This window comes from Zonotrichia leucophrys, chromosome 3, assembly GCF_028769735.1.
Source record: "Zonotrichia leucophrys gambelii isolate GWCS_2022_RI chromosome 3, RI_Zleu_2.0, whole genome shotgun sequence".
Lineage (NCBI taxonomy): Eukaryota > Metazoa > Chordata > Aves > Passeriformes > Passerellidae > Zonotrichia > Zonotrichia leucophrys.
In genome coordinates, this window is record NC_088172.1 from 61966184 (window position 1) to 61985617 (window position 19434).

Below are 19434 nucleotides of genomic sequence, written 5' to 3' on the forward strand. Positions count from 1 at the left end.
ATTTCTCCAGTTTGTTAACGATATGCATTATTAGAAAATTCATGGAGAAATTTTGATGGTAAGGCAGCTCTGTAAGGAGCTGTCAAGTCTTCAGCTCAAAGCTGGTACAACTTCCATGTAAGAGCAGATCACTTAGGACCTTGTCTAGTCAGCTGCTGAAATCCCCAAAGATGGAGATGCAACAGCCTCTCTGGGCAGCATTTCAGCCCTGAACCACTTCAGTCCAAGTCCAATGGGAAATTCCTATAATGGGACTAGTGGACATTGCTTGTCATTTCCCCAAAGGGGTTTGGTTCTAGGCCCTTTCTTTAGGTAAGAAGACTTTACACCAAGCTTGCCTTTAGGGAGTATGTGTGTTGGAAGCTGGGAGAGCTGATGTCCTTTCTTTTCCTGGTCATTCTGAAAGTATGTTATTCTTCATGGCTGTTGGCATTTCTGTCTTGTATGAGCCCCATTCCAGCACACAAAATAGCCATTTGGGCATTTGCTGGTCCTCGATTGAATTCTTAGAACTATAGCCCCTGTCCCCTCAAAGCTCTAGGACTGAGAGAAGCCTTGAAAAATGAGAGCTGTATTCATACCCCATGTGAGAGGGGAATTAATCCACCAAATTTCAACTTTAGAAGGACTGACACAAACACAGGAGTCTTCCCTCTGTCAAACTGCAGCTGAAAGGCTTCTGGATACAGGAAGGCAGGAGTACTTAGAGGGAGCTTCACTGGGATGGGTGCTGTGAGACACACAAAGAGGTGTTTGTTCTGAAGTTCTGCTGGGCCCTAGACAGGGTCAAACTATTGAGCTGTGTATGCACCAGGTGAAATTTGGACCTTGTGGTGACTGACTGTGCAGGAGGGGATATGAGGGTCTCAATGCCACAGCTATGATGAGTAAGACCCCTTCTGGATCTGCTCCTCATTCCTTTTGTGCAATTCACTGAGCACTGATGGCTAACAGCGTTATTCAGTGTCAAGAGACATTCTGTGCCAAATTACTGTCTGCTTATAAATATTTGGCACAAGGCGATATCAGCAGCTTTAAGCTCATTGGTGGGATGTGAAAATGTCCATAATTTAGGTGGTTAAAAGCAGGGCTATTGACATAGGTATCAGGTGAGCAGCTCACCTGTCAGGCTGCAGTCTTGAATCATGAAGGTCAAGAGCACAGCCCTCAGAATTTGCTGCAAAGATACATGTGCTGCAAATGCAGGATGGGGACTAAATCAGTAGGACAAGAAGGACCTTAATCCAAATTATTGATATTATGTTGAAGTTGGGATTAATGTTGTCATAGAAAAGGGAAACACATTTAGATTAAATATTCATTTCAATTACTAACAAGGCATAATATGAACAAAATAATGATTTTAATATAGAAATCTGAAGTACAATCATGGGTTTGGAAAATGAAGAACTACTGCTGTATCACAGCAGGCTATGCTGGAGATGAGATCTCTTATATTCTGTATCTCTCTGTATTTCAGATTCTGCATTTGTTCTGCTCTAGGTTGCCATTGGTCTCATGGAATGTTTAGAAGACAGTGAGTCCAGTCATGAGATGCCGAAATATTCAGCAGCAAAATACTTCTGAGTGCAGTATACCTTCAGGCAAACCTCAGAATTTATTCCTTACTGCCAATGTATGCCATCAAGTTGTAAAACATGACTAATGTTTTAAACTTTAGGTACTGTATTAGTGTAATCAGCTAAATAGCCATCTAACTAAAGTTTATCATATTCAAGTTAGCTATAACATTGCACATGGTTCAGGTATAATTTTCTTAATGCAAAACTGCCCAGTATCGCTTAAATTACATTAATTTCTGAATCAGCATTTCAGGTGGTTAAGCAAGTCACTAATTCCAAAGGGAGAGCCTTCAAGTACAGTTTTCTGTTTGTTTTCATGACTTGAGAAGCTTCCCAGAGTTGTGCAAGAGAACAATGTTTTATTCTTTGTATCTTGGATCAGTGTGCTGCCTTGAACTCCCAAGATGCATCCAGCTGCAGCTGCCTCAAATGGAAAATAGATTGGACATCAGAGAAGGTTTGGGGTTTTTTTAGGCTGCTTGTAATTGGATCCCACAACCCTATTACTTTGCTGTGCAGTCTCCTTACTGTGCTCAAATGACTGTAATTCTTGTGTTTTAGAGAAAAAAAAAGAAAGCAAAATTGAAGTAATTCTGTAGAAAATGTTAGTTTGAATTAATCTTATTGCCAGGCAGCTGTTGAATGGTTTCAAGTGTGCTAAGTTACAAGCTCCAGATGTGTGGGAGAGACTACATGCAACCTGACTGACATCAGTGAAAAGAAATTGTGGTGGGTGCACTGATTTGTAATATTCTTGTAGAATAAGAGTCTGCTTTGTGCTTGTATGTGCAGCATCACTGAGGAAAACCTCAAAGAGGGCTCTCTTAAATTATGGCTAAACATCCCTGAACTCATGAGTTTCATCACTGAATAGACTTCCTTCACACGCAGCACAGGTAGCTCCCAACACCCTCAACACTTGAGCTGATCAAAGAGACTCAAATACACTTTTTAAAAACTCAATTTTAAATCACTCCATTCCCCATTTCGATAGCAGTAAGAGGGATTTGTTACTTTTCCACCATGAAACCATACTTTGATACTTGCAATGCACAGATAAGGACCCAGCTTGAGTCACTTTTCCAGCCATTTTACTGCAATTTTCCACGTAGCTGAATTTTAATGCTCCCTTTCTGTTACTTCTGTCGTGCTTAAATGAAGTCTTTGAAGTGTATTAATTCAGCAAGTAAAGAGTTAATGTGGTTTCCTTGACCGTGAATGACTGAGGCCCCCTGGTGCCTTATTTATTAGCAGATCTGGGAGCAAAGGGAAGCATTGCAGTTCTCTGTCCTTGTGTTTAATTACATGGGTAAACCAGATAATGCTCTTTGCCATTACACATTCAAGCCTGGACCCCACATTTCTTCCGTGCTCTCATACCCTTTTTTTTTCTTGCAGCTTTCCTCTCAAAGGAGAGGTAAAACACCACAAATACCAAGCTGCACAGCACACACAGGAAGGGTTTCATTTTTCGTCAAACTGACCTTTATGGTCCTCTGATGCTTGCTAAGTTGGACAGTGGTGCTGGTTTTTGCCCTCTGGACTTTGCATTACTCTCCTTTTTGTTCTCCCCCTTACTTTTAGGAAAGATATTTTGCATTGCTCAAGCCTGGCTCACATTCCCCTGGTGCAGTTAAGGTGCTCTGTAGTTTGTTGTTTCTGCTTATGCAAGAATCCTCATCAAAGACTTCATCTTTTCCTATTTAAAAGACCATACAGAGATCAAAAGTAAGACTTGAAAAGCCAAACCTCCTTTGAAAATACCTTACCCAAAACATCAGCAAAAGCTGTAAGCACAAGAATTCAGCGAGTCTGAAGTTTGTTTTTTGATTAATGCAGCTGTGGTTGCAGCTCGGGTAACCGGACACCATCTAGTGGCAGAAGATCAAAAATAATCTGATTACAATCATGTCGATCCCTCCTCTGGGGTTTATTCAAATGCTCACAGAGCTCTGAAGGTTCTTTCTGAAGATCTTTGTGTCCACAGACAAAAAATTTGCTTGTTGTACTGACTCAAAAACTCAGGAAATTAAATGTCAGTTTCTTGTCAAATAATCTATTAGTAATTTGCAGCCCTCAAGAGGGTATTTTCAGTTTGAAATTATTTTCTAGTGCATGTGATCAATCAGTATCTTGTTTAGGAGTAGTCCAATGTGTGGAATTCAGTATAGCATTTAAAACCAGTTGGTTCCTAAGTGTGCATAGGATTTTTATTTGGGTGTGAGTTGGGTGTTGGGTTTGGCGTGGGGTTTTGGTTTCTTTCCTTTTGTCAGCTCTGATTTAAAAGCATGAACTATTTGAGTGTAGTATTTAGAACAACTTGGCAAGGAAAGTACTGCTTAGTATTTGCAACACATGTTTAACCTAATATTTGCTTAAAACTTCATGTATTGGTTGTTCTGAGGTTATTGGAGAGTGCAGTGTCTTAAAACAGCAAAAGACACTTCAGTGTTTATTTTGGATATGGTTTATGCAAGGAAACATTTGTTAAGGCTCTAGTGCCATTTGCCCATTTTTTGTAAACAAAATACTACTTTTTTTTTCTTCTTCTACACTGCAAATAAGGTATTGAGTAACTCATTTTCTGTTGGCTAGCACAGCATGATGGATGAGCTGTGGAGGTTCTTGGCTGATAGTGTAGATTCCTTGTCTTGGTTGGTTCGTAGCATAATAAAGCCTAATTTAAGAATAGAGAACAAATCTCAGCCTTCATTATTGAGTTGTTATGTACTGCTAGTAGTTACTAAAGCTGAGAACTTAGTACTTTCTTCTCTTGAGATCTGCAAGGTCTCAGGGATAAATATTTGTCAAAATAAGGTAAAACTGAAGAATAGTAAAATTGAAACTCATTCCCTTTCCTCTCTAAAATATGTATTTCTTGCAAGCACAGGAAGCTGATACAAAGTCTGTGCCTTTCTCAATGGACCTGTCTCCCAACAGAAATAGATGTTGCCTGTCAGCAATGTATTTCCTTGACTTCATTCTATGACAATCCTTTTCTCTTCAAGACCTAAGTGAAAGGCAAGGTCACTGCTTGGAAATGTCTTAAATTGGCATTTAATAGAAAAGCTGCTGAGAACAAAAAAGAGCTGTCCTAAAGAACAGACCAGCTAATTCAGAGCATCCAAACAGGGAAGCGCAATTTAGGAACTATGAACTCCAGTCCAAATACCATGTTTGAAGAGGAGCTGAAATTTGAAACTTCACAGCTGGGTCTCATTCCCTTTTATGAAAAGACCCTTAACTTCTAGCAGAGCTTTGGGCTTTGTGCAGAAACTTTGAGACACTAACCTCTGTCTTGAAGTAAATGTTTTAGGCAGGTTATGCACATAAAAGCAGAAGGAATGAGGGATCTTGCATCAACAGTCCTGTATGAGAAATCCCAGTAGATGTAGCCCTGCTTTATCCAGGGTCTCAAAAGAACCCCAAGTAAAATTGAGATCTGTGTAGCTCGTGAAGTAAATTTAAAACCTTTGTGAAGTATAGCTCAAGCACAACTTTAAAAATTCCAACCCATAAAACATAGCTTTACATTCCTTTACACAGGAAACACAAATGGTTTAATCAATTCCATTAGCACTAGGAACAAAATATCTGCAGCATTAAATATTAAATGTCCCAATGTTTTATTTTCTCCTCCCTCACTTTTTCCTGAGGCACCTGTGAAAGCCCATCCTTGGCCAGTCCTTGCGGGACCACCCAGGGGCCACATCAGCACTGCGCCCAGACTTGCTGCCAGCACTTTGAATGACCTTTTCTGCATTCTTGGGAGGTATCGATACACCAGCAGGCTTACACAGCTGCTGGTTTTCACACACCCAGCCACCACCATCTCTCTCTCTTTCCAGCCCAGCATCAGGAAGCTTGCCCTAAACCCATCCTCCCTTCATAATCTCACTGGCAGCTGCCTGGTTTTGTGCAGCTCTAGCAAAGTTGTCTTTGATGCTGCTTTTGGCTGAGAAGCTCAATTGCTGGCATTCCCTGTTATTTGAAAGAACTCAGATTTGTGGGAAGCTGTGATTTGTTAGAGCTAACAGCCCTGGGGAAACAGTTTTAAGGCACAGGTGTGAAATATGAGTAGCATACTTCAATTATGGATTAAATGTAGCCACTCTGAATTTAAGAGTATTAGCACCTACTGAGCAGAAGTTGTTAGAGAGGAGAAAGGTTTGGTGGTTAGTGCCTGTTAGAGTTAGAGGTCAGGGGGTCATCACGTGGGTTAAAGTTTTGCAGCATTTGTTGGGGATTGGATAAGGATCTGTCTGATTCCTCTGCTCTGTGATCTCCTGTGGGTACATTTTCTGCTTGAATGGTGTGCAGAATTGAAAGCTGTGCATGGTGAAACTTTTACAGGCTTGAAAAGAAATAATTGGCAGTTTCAGAAATATTATGTGTCTTAGTTCTTATGCAAGTCAAGTGTGAAAGAGAGTGCTGAGCATGCCACGTTCAAAGCTTAAGCACAAAGCTCTGCATTCAAACCTTTTCTGTTGATCAGTTTGAGACAGAAAGACAATGTGACTTGCTCATTTATTTTGCTCTAAAATTGGGAAAATAAGAGCTCCTCACCCCATGGGTTTGTTGCCAGGATCAAATTTAGACCATGAGTATGAGAAGGGCTACAGAATTGCCAATAGTCAGAAACAGGGCACATGCAGCCTTGGTCTTATGTGAGGAGGTGCAGGAGGAGAATAAAGGCTGCATAGACCTGCCCATGATGGCTGCTCCACTGGCAGGGACAGTCATGAGCCGCAGCTCTGCTGCTGCTCAGTGAGTCTGTCTGTTCCTCACTTAGATACATGAGACTCCTGAATGAACAAGCTCTCACACAGGTTGTGGGGCTAAGCCCTGACTCATGAAGATGGAGGAGCGGGAGATGGGAAATTTTTGGGTCCTTCTGCATTTCATTGAACCCTTCACAGCCCTTCTCTAAACTAATGATTGGGAAACGCCTTTGTCAGCATACCTTTGCTGCCTAGAAAAAGGTTCTCAAACTTAAGGCAATGAGGAACTTTGATGTGGTTTGATTTAAATTCTAGCCCATATGCATGTAAGATAAACACATCAGAAAAATTACAGCACCATCCATGGAGGGTTACAGGCTTAAACAAGATGTGTGATAGGTTGGTGAGCCTGAACGGCAGGCTGGAGCTGGGCCAGATGAACAGAAACCAGGTAAAAATTGTGTCCCTTGTCTTTGGTGCTTACCTCTGTTATTGGTTGGAGTTAGCAGGATGCATTAGGGAATGGCGTTCTTTTAAATTGTACCAGTGGTGAGTTTGGTGACTTGCAAGAGGAAGGTTTTTCTGAGGTAACCTGGGAGGCAGTGTGAAGAGAAATAGGAAATCAGCCTTCTTCTAGGGTAGAGATAGCCTGTGAATGTTTTTGGAGCAAGGACAAGAAATAGGTAGGAGAGGCCACAGGAAGTTTTAGAAATACATTACATAAAGAACTGCTAAACAGTAATCATCCCATACCTCACTACAATCTCCAACTAGTGGGCTGTGATCCTTTGTTGGTGAAAAGCTGCTAAGTTGCAAAATCAGCTGAAACAAAACATCAAGAGTTTTTTTGCAAAGAATTGTCTACTTTTCTTCCAAAGAAAGTTGAGGTTAGATAGAGTTCTGCACTATTGCAAGTTTTCACCACATCACCAAGATGGTGGGATAATTAACATTTCTTTTGTACTTTCAACTGTAAAATCTGCTGATTAGCAAACAAAAAGCAAAGGGGGAATTTCAGTCAGAGAAATATTTAGGGTCAGTACTCACATGCCTCATCTCAGCATGAAGTATGAGTGCTCTGCAATGGCATATTTGTGGTGGGATAGAATGTAAGAAAATAAGAAAATAAAGATAGTGCAGAAGGTGGTCTCACGCCTGAGGAGTTGCACCTGTACTAATCACCAAAGATTAGGAACAGCCCTGCCCTTAACAGGCCACAGCTGTGTCCAATAAGAAAACGAGTGCTACAAAAGAGTGGGTTAGCTGGGTGAGGGGAGAGATGGAGTTTGTTGGCTGTGCTGTGAGGAGATGCCCGTGAGAAATCACCGAGAAGGTATGGGACTTGTGCAATATGATGACAACACATATTCACACTGACAAATCAGGGAGCAGAATCAGATGTAATATTTTGTCTTACAGCAGTGCTTTTTGTGGGATGTTCTTCATCACTGTGTTTTGGGGAGTGTTTTTAAGCACTCCCTGTTGTCTGGTTTCTCAGGGCGAGCATAGCATCAGAGTAAAACATAACATTCTCAAATCTTCAAAAATGTGTATTGGTTAAAATGTTACAGTATTTTCAGCTTAATAAGTTTTCCACACCTTCTAGTGCAGGGCCTGAAAATCAGAGTCAAGGCAGAGCAACTTTGATGGTGCTGTGTTAAACAAGGACCCCTTCTTCAGCTGAAGGTGTGCCCTAGTGTCTGCTTTTTCCTTCCTTCTTTCCTTTCCCCGAGCTGGGTTGGGTACAGTGGCTGAAGGGTCCTGCTCCTGAGAGCAGGCAAAGGGTGTCTGCCTAGGCAGCTGATGGCCACAGCTGTAGTTTGCCCAAAAGGACCAGAGCCACTTTGAAATTTGGATCCATCTCACAGATCAGCATCCCGGCTGGCTATTAACCCTGGGAGGGGCAGCTGAGCTCCAGAGAGCAGCAGGTTCTACTGAGGCAGTCCTTCAAGGTCTCTGCTCAGACACAGATTTAGCCCTGTGTGCTGCAGGAGGGGTGGGTGGTTTGGGCAGAGCTCTCTGTGGACAGACAGCCCATTTGAATAAAAGAGCAATGGCGAGAATCGATGCCGCTGTTCATAGCGGCCTAGGGAAACACCGCTGTCAGCCCGAAGGCGCTGCAGGAGCCGTGCCTGGATAGATGCCCAGCGATGCCTTTGCTCCAGACTTGCCCAGGAACCGTGAGATGAAGTTTGGGATCCCAGCAGGCTGTATGGGATTCGTCCCACGGCCCTGTGCGGGAGCAGTAGGTACCACTAGGTGGTAGCGTACGGACACACAATGCCTTCCACAGCTGGGATCCTGCCAAACCTGCAGCAGGGCCGGCCAGGCTGAGCTCGGAGCAGGGAGAAGCTGGACAGGCTTTGGACCCGCAGAGCTTCTGCTGTGATTCCTTGACTGCCAAGGAATGTAACTTTGCACGTTCCCTGCAGAACCTGTGGTGATCGTGAGTTTGAATGGTAACATCAGGAAGTACGGAGGGTTCAGAAAGTAAAATGTAAGTAGAATATGGAACAAAAGAAAGATTAACAACCAGCTGGGATTTTTTTTTCTTCCCATTGCAAATAAAAGAGCAGCAGAACAAAGAGACAATCCATAATCTAGCTAAAGATGCTGATGAGGCACCCCTTGGGATGGCACTGTCCCAAACAGACTTTGTGGGTGATTGCAGAAAAGCTGTTCTGAGGAAGCTGCTATCAGTTTATTAATCTGTCTTAGAGCTCTCAGCAGCTATCTTGCTACTGAGATGACTCTGCATTAAGGCATCTCAGTCTTTAGTTTATGGGTCCCTGAAGAGTGCTGTGCTTCACAAGTCTTCTGAAAAGCTGAACTGAATTAGAGTTTAGTTCTTTTCTATCATTGCAATATATCAATATATATTGATAAAAACTAACAGCAATTGCTGTAGTTTTCTTGAACAAAGACATTACAAATGAACTTCAACATTGACAATCTGGGAGACTCAAACAGGCAGAAAGGAACTCAGACCTGTGAAAAAAGCTTTGCTCTGTACCAGCAACTGCCAGCGGTAACATTGGGACTAGTTAGTGATCCTCTCATTAACTAGCTCCCTGTGGAAACAAAGTTCCAACAAAGCAACTTGTGAAAATGGATTGCAGTAAATGCTCAACAAAGCCCAAAATGCTGATTTTTCTCCTAGCACACTCTCCTGACTGTCAGTCCATCTGCCTGGCAGCCCAAGGGACCAGCTACCGTGTAAGGCCACCAGTGTCCTGCGTTACCAACGTGTCCCCAGCCTTGGCAGAGCATGGAGCACCTGCCCACAGCCAGAACACAGTGGAGCATTGGAACCTGTGGGAGAAGGTTCAGGTCTGTGGCTCATCTGATATCACTGAATCTCTGCAAAATGTATTTTTCTTGTATTTATCCCCCTCTTGTTTTTTCCAGTCATAGAGGGGGAAAAAACTCCAAAATCTTCCTTAGGATAGGAATTGTGACACCTTTTTAGGACTGACCACTGTGCCTTTCAGGAAGCTGTTGTAAAGAATGTTGTCCCACCTTTAGAGAGCCTTTGCCTTTCTAGTCTCCCAGGATTTTCATCCACCTTCCTTCATCAAGCAGGGATTGTCAGGTTGTTGATGTAGCTGAGCCAATTGAATGGCAATATGGTTAAAAACCCCCAAAATATTTGAAAACATCTTCTGGAGGGTCATGCCTGGTCCTTGAGCCAGGGTTTGAATAACTCTGAAGTAGATGGCCTAGCTGTTTTTCCACTCCAGCGTTTCAGGGAGACATTCCAAATTCTGAGCATAGTGATTCAAAAGAACTTTCTCATGGAGTAATTCTGGGTATTACAACATACTTTATTAATTAATGAATTAATTGAGCCCTCTATGTTTTCTATTATAGTCACAAAATAATGAGGGAGTTACTAGTACCTTGCAAAAAATAATGACAGAAGGTTTAACTACAAAATAGGATCATTTAAGTATTTGGAAATAAGGGATGATACAAATTGAGAATATCAGAGATTTTTTTAGATTGTCTCTACACTATTGTGCCATAAAATTTCCTTCTCTGTGAAAAATAATTTCTATATATGACACTTTAAAATAGCAATGTTTTTAAGCCAAGAACTGAATTAAGTACATATTTCTAGGCTTTATATTGCACAGGCTTTAGCAAATTTGATATAGCATTTAGCAGTTGTCTGGGAGCTTAGTGCTTGGAGAAAGCTTCCAAAACTGAATCCAATTGTCTACCATTGTAGGCAGCCTTGTCATATTATCCTTTTAAAGGATTTATTAAGCTTCATCTTAAAACTGATTAGGCATTTTCCAGTTACTGTTCCTGACAGGAAGTCTGTTCCAGTGAATCACTTTATTGATGAGTAGAAATAATCCCCAAACTCCAGCCTAAATTTGTATGTGACTGGTTTACAGCCATGTGTCCTTGTGCCAACCTTATGCCATTCTTAAGCCTTTCTTTCCCCCTCTTCATGTCCCTTTCCAGTGATTTTACAAAAAGCAATTATATGCCTTCACAGACTTTTTAAAATGAAACAAGCTTAGCTGGTTTAGTCTCCTCTTATAAGACAGTTTTAAATCCTCAGCATCTTTCTCTGCATTCCTTCCAACTTGAGTTAGGTTTTTTCTGAACATGGGGCTCACTGTGCTGTGCCTTGTCCTGAAAAAGCCTCACCCAGGCAGTGCCTCACAGCGTGGCACACTCACACAGGGTTTTCTCCAAGAGTGCTGCACTGCGTACAAGCTTTTGGCAACCAGTCCCTTCATCCTTCAGCACAGGCATGCCCAGCTCAGTTGAGTGTCCTATGTCTTTACATCCCTTCTGCTGAGAAAGCAAACTGCAGGGGAAAAAAAATTAAAAGAACTGGCACAAGAAGGGAAATTCATTTTGCAGCATCTTCCCTTAAACAGGACACGTCAGACAGTCCTTTGAGCAGTGTGAGTATAGACTTTGTCATTTCTGAATTGGTCAAGCCATAATAAGAGTGTGGGTTTTTTCCCTGATTAAATCTTTCCATATCCCAGTTCTATAAATACAGGGGTAAAATACTAGGTGCAACCTGTGATATATATTTGATAGGATTTGGAGTTCTTCCAGTGTGGCCAGATAATATCTGATGACAAAGTTTTCCCAAGTAATTTCGAGGCATGTTGATTGGTAGCCAGTAAAAAATATAACAAAGGGTCCCAGATACCTGCTACACAGTGCAGGTATCATTTTATTACAGGTAAAATTTATTCCATGATATGATACTTTTTATTCCAGAATTTTTTTTTAATGAGAACATTTTAGGCCTACTAATGTTGTTTAAAGGAGAAAGCCATATCTGAGTTTTGCCAAAACCTGCTCTAACTTAGCAATCTTCGTGGAACTGGAAAAATGCCTTTCTGTATTTGCTGGATTCTTAGTTTGTGACAAAATGGAAGTAGAGTGGAATTCTCACCCATGAAGAGTGTTTGGAAGGACACCATAAGTTCTTGTGTTAGAGATGTCCTAGAGATAGATACAGCTTTTTGGAGCTTAATTCTCATTTCTCCTATTCCAGTTAATATTGGTTGGCTTCTTTGGAGTAACTTCTCACTTACACTGGTACGCAGTCAGAATACAGGAATATAGAAAGGACTCCAGGGAGAGTTCTTACAAAACAAAAAGCAAATAGTATATTTTGTTCGGTTCCATGTTTTTTCAAGATAATGTGGCTCAGTCCAAAGTAATTATCAGTAAAATATGGCATCCAGAGCCATTTTAGTCCTTGAGTCTATTTTCTGTTCTTTCTATGTATCATGTTCCAGATTTGTTGCATTTCTTTCTTGAATTGTTTTGTTACTTTATAAAAGTCAATGAAGTGTTAAAAAGATAAAAAGCTGTCCAGATACTGAAGCTCATGACAGCTAAGTAGATCAGCTTGATCATTTTTTTTAATAGCTGTTGAGCCAGTCAATCTGTTCTGCTGCCTTGCTCTGCTGAATAAGGGCTCCTTCATTAGGCTACACTGCCTAAAAGGCAAGCTGTACAGGGGACAGGTGTGTAGCTGCATCTTCCTCTGAAAAATTATCAGGAGAGTATGTACAAGAAAGGCCTTCATCAGTAAACTGATCAGCTAAGAGAAACATTGTCAGCCTGGGAAAAAATCACATAATCCTCATTCCCTTTCTCATTTTTTGCTAAATATTTATTATTAATTACTGTTTTTATTGAATTGCTGCTGTCTGGTACAAGATAATAAAGATGAGTGCAAGGTTTTATCAGAACCCTATTTTTCATTAGGCTGCACCTAGTGAGAGATGTTATTGCCTCAGTATGTCACAAACCATATGGAGAAAGTGTCCTGTGAACTGCTTTTCTCACCCACCAAGGAAAGTCCCTCAGGAGAAGGGATTTCTTGAGTATGAGGCATATAAAGAACCACTAATCCAGAAAGATTCTGCTGCAAATCCCAGAGTTTAGTTTCAGGATTAGGTGTTCTGCTTGAGATTTTGCCCTCATTTTCCATCTCTCTGATTTCTGAAGTCCTTTTACTTTTTCCTGCCTGCAGTCTCTCGTTCTTCCTTCTGAAATCAGAAAGCAAGAACAAACTTTGCATCTATTCTATGATCTAAATGCTTGGAATTGCCATAGAACTTCTACTGTTGCTAATGATGGGACAGACATCTCAGTTGCTATACATAAGGCTCAGGCTCAGTACTTGATCAATAAAAGGATGTGATCACTCAAAGATCCAGACTAAATCACAAGCAGACTCATGCTTTATAGGTTTGTAAGTATAATAAAGGTAAGTCTTTGCAGGCAGGACAGGTTCTAGCCATAAATTTTAGGCCAACAGGCTCCATAACCACATAAGCATTGTCCTTAATAAAACCTCATTTCTGTTTTGCTGGATTTATACATTAAAATTTTATGTTTCTTACCTCATTGAATTCTGCTGAACAATTAGCACAGGTAGAGTATTTTGTTTTGTGCAGGTCCAAGAGTAAATCAGGCCTTGGAGGGGCCTTTTGGTTGTCTTTTTTTCTTGTACATAAAGTATAGAAGAGATCCTAACAACTGCATGTTCTGATAGGGGACTGGAGATAAAATTAGCATGCTTTTTAAAATACACATTTTACCTGAAATTAATTTGAAAACTGAATGTGTTATCAGGAATTGCCCTTCACTGCCCTATTTTTAGAATCTGTGGAAAATACCAAGCCATGTCATTTAGGCTGACAGTTGTTCTGTTTCCTCAACTGGAGCTAATGAAACAGTGGCAGATGTTTATAAAGCTTCTTCTGCAAGCTCGTTATGATATATGCAATAATTAGCTCTCCTGGGAATGTATTTCTCAGCAGCCTGCACAAATGACTCACACTGACTTCAGTGGAAGCTCGGTGCAGGAAAGTGGGTGCCTTTATGTAATCTTGAGAAAGAAAAACACTGTCATCCCTACTTAGAGAAGACAAGCTAAATCTATAGATACAGCTGACTATTTTTATGTCATCCTCCCATTTTACCCACTGCCATTGAATTCTGCCTGGCCTTATTGCTCTTTCAGAGAGTCCTTCCTCCCACCTCTCCTGTGGTGTTTGATCTACTCAGGCACTGTGACCCATGTTTTCCTTTTAGGCACATCATCCCCTCTGATGGCAGCATCACTCAAGAGGCAGAATTGATTCCTCTGGCTCTGTCTGTAAGAGACTTTTCTTGTCTCCTAAAGTCCTCTCAATAACAGGCAGCAGTTCAGAGTTTCATCCTCCTCTTGTGTGCTCCTGCTATACAGGACTGCAGCTGGGATGGTTTTAGCAGGCCAAATCCTGGCATGCGTTGGTGTGAGAGAGCTGAGTGCTGTCACTGTGTTTTGTTTAGGTTATAGCTGTCGTGTTTGCACAGTGCAGTTTGTGAGGCTGACATTTTGTGCATTGTATAAGCTCTGGATGAGTCACAGAGGCAAAGATTCACGGGAATCTTTCCAGCAGATTCAATAGGCTTTGACTCGAGCCTCTAGCACCCTCGGCTGGAGCAGATGGTGTGTCTGCAGGAGAGCAGGCAGCCTGATGGACATCGTTTAGGGCTCTGTGATGTCACTGACACTGATTTGCACCAGTTGTTAGTGAAACCATAATTCACATGGCAATATGGAGAGGCATTCACAAAGCCTCTCCTAAACGTTGCCGTACTGAGTGCAACCCTGTTGCCCCTTTATTCCATTGTTCCATCCCTGACAGTGGGGAGCAGCAATAGATAGATGGGAGAGTAACTCATTTCTATTACAATCTTCTCTCCTAAGCATTAGGAACTGGGACTGATTTAGCTCCTGGAGCATTGGGGGTTTTTGGTCTTTTCACCTTCTCGCGTTATTTTTCAAAAATTCAACGTGAAGGGGATGAAACACTTCAGTAGAAAATTACTATTTGTAATTTCTACACAGAGAAAAATGGAAATGTTAAAATTGACTTCAAAGGTAGTACAGAAAAATCTGCTTACCCATGACAACCCTTCTGAAGTCATCCAGTGACAGAGGGAAAAAGCCAAAAATGTATGCTTTGGGGTACTGGGAAACCTTTAACAGTTGTGGAAGTATCACCAGGTATTTGCTGTCTGTATAGAAACAAAATTACTCCTGTTACTAAATTTCCATCCTAAGACCCAACAGCAGGTAAATCCCACAGCACTCTCCTGCTGTGGGAAGGACACACGTTGTAAAGGCTTGTGTCTCTAGGCAGGCTACACAGACAGTCACTGACTGTCTTTGAAGGGACTTGCAGTGACCACTTCCTTTTTGCAGTCTTACTCTGAATGCTTTTATTTAACAGCAAAATTCTGGAAAGGGTAAAAAACTTCACCACTTCTTAGTCTGGGTAATTCAGCATTTCCCTTGTGCTGGCTTCATCTGTCAGAGCTACTGACCCCCAGGCCAGCGTGATAGCAAACTCTCAGAAAGAACAAAATTCCCACAGCCTGGGAGGGATCAGAAAGCTCTTCTGTTCTGCCTTCTAAACCTTAGTGGTGATTTAGATAATTTACTTTAGATACTTTACTTGAACTTGTAATTTTCAGTGTGAATGGAACTGGGGAACTTTCAGTGCAAAATAGCCAAGCAGCCATTGATCAAGACGTAGAATGCAAGAGTGAAAATTTAAATCTCCTTGTTTCAAAAAGCATATGGAGGTGTCAAACTGAGAACTAAAAAGCAATTTCTAGAAAAATGAAAAAAAAAAGTTGCAGTCAACCACTTTCACATGGTATAATTTCTTCTTAAAACAACCATTGGCACGAGGACCTCTCTCAAGCTCATGCTCCAAAAGGCTCGTGTTTCATTTTTCCTCCTGAGGCAAAGGATGGGGGAGAATCCTTCTCACGGAGAGTACAAACTTAATCTTCAAATGAACAAGGCTCCGTGACTCACAAGTTTTCTCCTCAGGTCAGGTCAGCCACTGCCAACAGCTTCCTCTGTTTACAGTCTGCAGCCAGGGTGTGGGTTGGTCATGTTGCTGCTCACTGTCATGCCACTTATGAAAAGATACTTTGTCTCTGAATAAAATGTTTGTCTCCAATAAAATCTGCAAAGTGATTAAACAAATTCAGGAATTTAGTCATCACTATCTTTAAAAGAGAAATTTTCAGAGATTTGGTTAGCCTTCTAATATTTAAAAGAAAACAGACATTTACCTTGTACTGCTCCAAATATTAACAGAATGTTTATTATCTTTAGAGAGAAAAACAGTGAATGGCTTTTATAGGCTTTGGATGACTTTTACTAACTGAAATTACTCATAATTTGAGTCTATAGCAGATATCACATCTCTTAGAATTCATTCTTACTTGGAGAAAACCATGATATTGAACTGAATACATGGGTTTAAACAATATATATAACATATCTTCTGCATTTATGCTGTCAGATATGCATTTAAAAATGATGTGCTGAATCACAGGATTCTTTCCTTCATGTGTGAATGTCATTAAAAATTTGGCTCAGTACCTTATGGAAAAACTTCCTTCTTGAGCAGTATCATGCTTTGCCAGTAGCTGAAGTTCCAGGATTTTTCATACATTGCCACAAATCTAAAAATTCACATTTATTATGATATTAAACTGAAACCTCAATTTAAAAGTGTATGCAAATCTACTTGCAGGTAGTGAGGAGATGTCAGTGGTGGTATACCCAGGTATGGGGCAAACAAAGGGATGAAGAAAAGAGTTACTAGCTGTGAACTCACACATTTTTATTTAAAAAGTGGTCTTGAGGGATTTCTTCAGCAACATGTGCCTGTATCAAGACACAAAATGCTTATAGTGGCTGTGAGAAGTTGACAATCTATATAGAAGTTGACTATCTATATCTTCTCTGTTCCTTCTTTAGAGTATTGGACTGCTCCTTCTGCTTCCTCTTGTGGCTGAGAGCAAGCTGGCTCACAGATAGTCCAACTCTGTGTGCCCATTACTAGAGATAAAATGTAAAAAAGGAGAGGGCTGTTACCCCCTTTTTGCTCTTCAATGACAGAAAACGAGTTCATGGTCAACATGCAGATGTGCACACCACAGAAATACCATGGCCAGAAAAAAATTACGTGTCAAACTCTACTGAGCTGGAGGAGCTTGTTGCTCTGTATGAAAAAAACCACAAAAATACATTTTTTTCTTTGCTGGGAAGGATTTATTCAACATCTAAGCAGTAACTTAGATGCAGTAATTAGATTAAACAGAGCTAATTTACTACTTCTCAACTTGGACGCCCCTAAGACCAGATAAATAATGGCACCTTTAGCCCTTATGACCTGCCTAGAGCCATTGGACTTCCTCTCCATTGTCACTGCACCTTCTCACAGAAGTCTGGCTAAGCACTGGGGACTATGTTTACAGATGTCACACCTGTGAAAGCAAAGTCTTCTAGCATTTCAAGGTTTTGTTTATACTTTTTCAGAATTTTAATTGTTTTTCCCTTCTATGTTATAAGGGATGGTTGAGAGCTTGAAGAAGCTTTCCCTTTTTTCTGAGCCACAGCCTCTGTGTGCTTCCACTAGAACAGAAGAACACTGATTTCTAATGGTTTGACATTTGAAAAGAGACAGAAGGCAACTCTTAGGATCTGGTGGTGGATTTTATGTACATTGAATCAATCAGTGTCATGATTTCAAGTGCTGTTCACAGGAGTTATGCATAGAAGCTCTTCATTTTCCAATGCATGTCAAGTTATACATGGTGCCATGGGTCATATATCGTGATACTTTCCTCTTCTGCATCAATATATATGACATCTTTGATTTCAGTACATCTTGCAAAGTGATTCTTTTATAAGGCAGGAGTATAAAGCTGCAGCCTCTCCGTGCATCACAGGAACTGACTGATTAGCAGAATCAGGTTATTATTCTACTTCCTTAAATGTTCTGTGTAACTCCATGTGTAGCGATCAGTCCTTGTCCAAAAGTTTACTAGCATGACCTATGGAGTGTATTTAAATAATATTTTTTTGTCTGAGACCTTCATAATTTCATTTAACAGTGCTCAGGCTGTTGGGCATAACACATTTTATAGGATCATCTGTTTTGCAATGTCTAAAACCTGAAGAGTTAATAGTTCATAGTAAATAAAAATGGAGTCCGAAGCCTGTGGATAAAGCAAGTACTTTTCACTGAATATGGGAAGAGAAAGAAGAAATCTTATGCTTTATTAAAATAGGTGTCGTCCCCACAATGTACTTCATGCTCAAGAAAGAAAGCTTGGTGAGAGCACTGCAGAGCCTGCTTCCATCACAGCACTAATCCAAATAAACTGCTGTCCACGAGCACTCATCTCGAGTTAGCTTGTCAAATGTGAATGTCAACGCAGTAAGACTCCAGAGCTGCACAGATTTGCAGTGCAGAGCAGCTCAGTTTGTACCCTCATGTTGCAAACATGTGATGACAAATCTGCCTTAAAATTTTCCTCTCTCCCTCCCTGCTGCAGCTGATTCAATGGGTTGTGTGACTGGACTCTGAACTGCATCTGAGAGAACCTGCACTGGTGACAGCATCACCTTCTACAGGAGAGGAAGGGATGACTCTCTGGGTGCAGGAAACCTCTTCAGCTGGATCTTTTGGTGATGGAACCACTGCCTGCTAGGCCTGTGAGGACAAGCCTGGGAACTCATAGGTAGCTGCAAGATGAGCTGCTATATTCTGTGCTGTTCTGCACCTGTCAGAAGAGCATTCCAAGGACATCTGTATCTCTGCTTATCACTGGCCCCTCGGGACTGTACTCCCTCTCTTGCACTGTCTTTTGTGAAATCCCAGAATAAGTCATCTTGTGTTCATCTCTAGGGCTGGCCACTTTTTACCAACCACAGCTCTTCAGAAGCTCCAGGAAATTCAGCAGCTGTGAGACTTTTCCTCTGGGGCTGACGGCAGCAGGCAAACACACTGAGTCACATTTGATCAACTCCTGCTCTCTGCAGAGGCTGTCTAAATCAGTCAAATGAAATGGAGTGAGTGACTTTCTGTTTAACTGGTGCACAGAGAACAGAATTATCCTCATGCTGGGTTTAAAGGCATAATTCACAGTCAAAGGTCTTCCTACCTCATCAACAATTTTCTAGAAATCTGGTTGACAAAATCTTGTGCTCACTCTTTCCTCCTTGTTTTCTTTTTCCCTCTATCCAGTCAACAACAAACTCAGTGGGAGTTTGCACCATTACAGGGTTGCATACCTGGAGTAGATGTTTCTTTTTGACATCTTTCATTGAAAACTGTTCTGTGGTTGTCTTTTTTTTTTCCCCTCTGTTGAAATAGTAGAGGTTGTATTTATCCCTGCAAGGGGATACATTAAAGTATTCATATGTTTGTCTTGAATACTTAAAGTATTCAAGTGAATGTTTGTCTCTCTTACTGAGTAGGTTTCCTCTCAGTATCTTAGCAAGGTCACTGGGAACTGTCAGAAGAAAATATTCTTGGAAAAATTATAGGTCAAGTTCCTTCTCTTCAATATCCCAAAGAATGGTATCCCCTCTTGTGATTACGTTATTCTTTTTTACTTTGAACAACTAAATGTTTTTTACAAGATAAAATTTCTCACACTAGTTAATGCCTAATATTATTTGTTTGCTTGAGAGTAAAATGCTGACTTTCTTTGCTTTCTTTGCAACTTGCACTTGTAGAATATCCTATTTCAGGGGTTAGGCTGGCAACTGG

At 41.0% G+C, this 19434-nt stretch overlaps 2 long non-coding RNA genes across 2 annotated transcripts; one reads left to right on the forward strand and one right to left on the reverse strand.

Moving 5' to 3' along the window:
• Positions 1–6834: 6834 nt before the first annotated feature.
• LOC135444916 (uncharacterized) lies at positions 6835–7392 on the reverse strand. Its single transcript, XR_010439355.1, has 3 exons — positions 7352–7392; positions 7058–7126; positions 6835–6896 (listed from the first exon to the last, which is right to left on the reverse strand). It is a non-coding gene; the product is annotated as an uncharacterized LOC135444916 (long non-coding RNA).
• A 205-nt stretch (positions 7393–7597) lies between these two features.
• On the forward strand, positions 7598–18894 carry LOC135444917 (uncharacterized). Its single transcript, XR_010439356.1, has 3 exons — positions 7598–7637; positions 9465–9634; positions 18215–18894. It is a non-coding gene; the product is annotated as an uncharacterized LOC135444917 (long non-coding RNA).
• Positions 18895–19434: the final 540 nt, after the last annotated feature.